Raw genomic sequence first — 4,585 nt, forward strand, 5'->3', positions numbered from 1 at the left:
ACCACATAATGTCCAGAGACACAGTTCCACCTAATCTGTATAAGCTTGACAGCCAAGCAGAAAGGACTACATCATCGTGTTTAAACTACCGTCTGAATCCAGGGAAAGGAACCACTTCATAGCTATAGTGACTTACACTGTAATGACTTAAGGGTGGTCTTTACTTGACTGCACCATTTACACAAGAACACATGGAATTTGTCTTTCAGAACTGCTTCACCAGTTCCTAGGAAAGTGTGGCTGTTGACAATATTTGTTTTGAACGGATGGTTACAACTACACAATATCCTGATTCCACAAATCAAATGTAAAAATTAGTAATTTTACAGGCAGACCACATCTCATCTTTATCTCTATTCATAAAACCAGGACATGAATAATCACACAGACGCATACATGCATACACATGCACACGTGCACACACATACACACAAAAGTATAAGTGAATGAAAAGCTGGTTTCCTTCCAAAGAGCATGAATTGGATGGAAGAACTTGTTTTTCACTCCCCATGTACCGTAGTTTAGAAAATCAATTGACTTACTTCAATTTGTCTCTGTACATTTTTAATTATTAGAAACAATTGGTTATTCAGTCAGATTGTATTTACTGGGGGAACGACAGTCAATAAAAACAAAACCAGTAATGAACTATCTTAAGAGGAATGTTTACCTTACTTTATTTACTCAAGCTTTTGATAGGTCTATCTTGATGGTATGTGACCAATGGCATGCACATAGAAGACTCCAGTCCAAGTTTGTGATTGCAGTCTCAGCATAAAGCAAAGGTAATTATTAGTTCACAGGGCCTGCTGCATCAGCACTACTCTCAGCAAGTGCACCTATGGTCAGAACACAGAGGTACAGCTGTAAACCCTCAAGGTTACAGCGGAAAGAGGCCTTTAAAAGCTCATCCAGGTCACAGCACGTGATGTCAATTCTCCAGATTCTCGGTAGTTAACGAGATCTTAAAGCCCCATAGAAATATAAGGATGTAAAAACATCCAGTTTTTACTCATTAGTAACATACTACAAATGCAACAAATTCTAGATTTAATAAGCAACACACATACCCTACAACTCACGGAGGGCTGCACTGCACTTCAGTGGCAGGTGAACCCTATCACTTTGAACATGCCCGTCACAGCAAGTATCTCAATGTACACTTGCCAGGCAGTTTTAACGCTCAGGTAGTAGCAATTCATCCATTCTCACAACTCTAGGGGTAACGCCGTTCTTCCCGAGAAGAAACCAAAAGGTTACACAGCAGGTAGTATGCTAGACTTGCACCTGAGTATGGCATCGAGGGCATTCTAAACAGAGATAAACGGTCTACTACGATACAATAAGTACTAAGTAAATATGCTAAAATTTAAGATAAGTGGACAATTGACAGGTAAACAATGAAAATAAGGAATTTGGTGCTATTTGCTGTATTTTCTTTCAGTTTCTCACCATAACTAGTACTTTTTCAAAAATACAAATTTTCTATTAGAACACAACTTGTTTTGAAATATTTAGTAAGCATTACATGGCCTAACTTTCTAAAGAAACTTTGCTTGTTCTTTTTTCTGATTGGATCAATTTAATCTAATATTAAAATCTGCATTAAGGAAAGAAATTACAGTTCCTGTGTAATTCATATATGGACATCTTAAAAACAACTTTATTACGCTAAAAATCATTTTTATAAAACTGAATGAACTATTTGTTGATGCATTATGGTATTAAAGTATAATTCCAGGAAACTAGACATTACTTTTAAAAACCAATGTGAAGTTGAGGGGAAATCAGTAATATATTATTAACTTAGCTTTATTATTAATACAAAACTTCAAATACTGTACAGTGAGGTGTGCCAAGAACACTATCCTGTTATGTTGTTAGCAGTTATCCAGTCTCCACTGTAATACACACTAACGTGAAATGAGGGCAGTATCTAACAGCTAGTGCCTATGGACGATACAGCAACTGCAATACTTCGCTGCCAAGTTAAAGGATCTGTTAGTTTTCTGCCCAAATACTTACACTATATATGCTTGGCTTTAGTCTAAGTAGCATTTCCCTCCAAAAAGGAGACTCTCCAGTTTTTAGCATTAGTGCTTAAAGTCAAGCCAGCCTGAAATACTGATAATCTTTTCAGTCCTTTATTGCTCTACAGCAGGCATGAAGGCTCCAGAGGTGTTTCTGCACTCTAAAGGAAAAGTATGCAATAGCTTAAATCTTAAAATACTAGTAATTGATACAAGCAAATAACATCAACTAAAACTTTTTCTTTACTAGTTTTTCCTTTTCTTTTACAAGAGAATAGTCATTGTATTATACTACAAAAAAACATGTCAACTCCATAATTAAAAACTTTAAATGTCAGATATACAAGTAATGGCATTTTATCCAATAATTCACAATTTTTTTTAACAGTTTCTGCTATTTTGGAACAAATGTTAAAATTTCCACGATTTGAGCATCATTAAGTATGAATTGAAACACTTGGCATTTCAAAGAATGGCAGAACTTGCAATTAACTCTGTGATATTTGTGATCTATCTCCCCTTTGTTATCTTATTCTTTAAATATACATTTTACTACTATGGCCTATTTTCATGAGTTGTTCTTGTTTGAAAAAAATAATCAAATTGTGAAAAGTCTGTGTTGTACAATTTTGTTAAATGATATAGTCTTGGAAAGTAGAACATCTGGCCAACCTAGAATACACATCTATTTGTTATAAAAGGTAACTTTAAATCTATGTTAAAATGAGTGGAATTTAAACCAATTTTGCAAGGGCTCTGATTTTATAAGAATCTTAAGATGGAAACCTTGCTTTTAGATCCAGGGGGGAAAAAAGCACAAGATTTGCACTTCAGTATTTTAAGTTTGGGCCAACTGACTGTTGAAAGATGAGGACAAAACTTTATTAATGTTCTAAAATAAAAAAAAAATTATACCATCACTATAGTGACAAGATCAGTATTACTAATGACAGAAGTTTATTTCATATCTAAATGTTACTTGTTAATAAGGTCCTAAATATCTAGAGAAATGTTCCATAGCAGACAGCCAGTAACTACATTAAACAATACTTTTTTGCATTTGGTAGTTAACATGAGATGTGTCAAAGTAATTCTCCAAAACTGGTCAATAACAGGAGTTGCTCGTAAACGATCTTCCCTGAGGTAAGAGACCCTATATCTATGTAAGCCACTGTTAATACCCAATGAAAATGATTCTTAAAATAACGGCAATAAAAACCTGTAAGAGCAAGTTTCAGGACAGCCAGGGCTACATAAAGAAATCCTCTATCGAAAAACCAAAACTAAAAAACCTGTAGCCAGGCAGTGATGGCACACGCCTTGAATCCCAGCACTTGGGAGGCAGAGGCAGGCAGATCTCTGAGTTCGAGGCCAGCCTGGTCTACAAAGTTGAGCTCCAGGGCTACAGAGAAAAACCCTCTCAAAACAACAAGTAGACCTGTATGACCTGTGACCAGTCTCACAGGTGTGTTCAGAATGCAATCTCAACTCAAGTAGTAAAACTTAATCATCAAAGTGAAATTAAAAGTCACAGAAGGTATAAAGCAAATTTTGAATATTATCATTTGCTAAATTTCTCAGGCCTCTTTCCTAATAATTTCCAGTAAATACCTGAAACATAGTTTAAGGGATGGGAGAAGAATGGGCTATCTAAGCTTGCTCTTTAGTTCCTGAGTAACCATTCCCTTGGGGCTAACTGTATATTAGTCATAATACTTGGCAGTGTCTTATTTCCTTCCTTTGAACCATTGTTCGTTACCAGCTCTCTGGACATACACCACCTCTAACTGCCTGGACTTTGGGTCATCAACTCAAACTCTGTATGATTACAGAATGGATCACTGAAGAAAAATATTTACAATATCACCTTAGTGTGTTCAGCAAAACACTGAAAATATAGCTGAATTGGTTTGAATTACAGTTATAATGTCACATCTAGGGCTAAAAAAACACTTACTTGAGATTACAAGCTTCTGTGCTCTGCTGATGCAGTACAGTGGTATCACAATAGTAACAGTCATCTACACTTAGATACAAGGATGATGTTTAAAGCAAACCCTCAAAAACTTACCCCAAACAACTAGTTATCCCATTCAAATTTCAAATGACTTAAAATATGTTCAAGAATTCTGATGAATTCTCAAGCGTGTTTTTTGTTTACTTTTTATCAAGGGAGAACCCAAACTGTTATTTATACCCAGTTAAGTTTCTAATGCTAAATCCCACTACTGTCACTAGAGACAATGAAGTATTGTCAGAGATTATGCCATCTTCTAACGTTCACATGTGCATAATTTACACTAAATTCAAGTATTCAATAGGGAGATAAAATCTGTTTCTAGCCCGGCATGGTAGTGTATGCCCAGCACTTGGAAGGCAGAGGTAGGCAGATCTCTGAGTTTAAGGTCAGCCTGGTCTTCATAGTGAGCTCCAGGCCAGCCAGAGCCATCTAGTGAGACTATGCCATGAAAATACAAATTTTGTTTCTGATACTCTAATGTTCTGAGATCCTGCCAGTTGTTAACTATACATACCAAGCCAGAGAAGAGCATCTG

The sequence above is a fragment of the Microtus pennsylvanicus genome, chromosome 5 (genome assembly GCF_037038515.1).
Source record: "Microtus pennsylvanicus isolate mMicPen1 chromosome 5, mMicPen1.hap1, whole genome shotgun sequence".
NCBI classification, from domain to species: Eukaryota; Metazoa; Chordata; class Mammalia; order Rodentia; family Cricetidae; genus Microtus; species Microtus pennsylvanicus.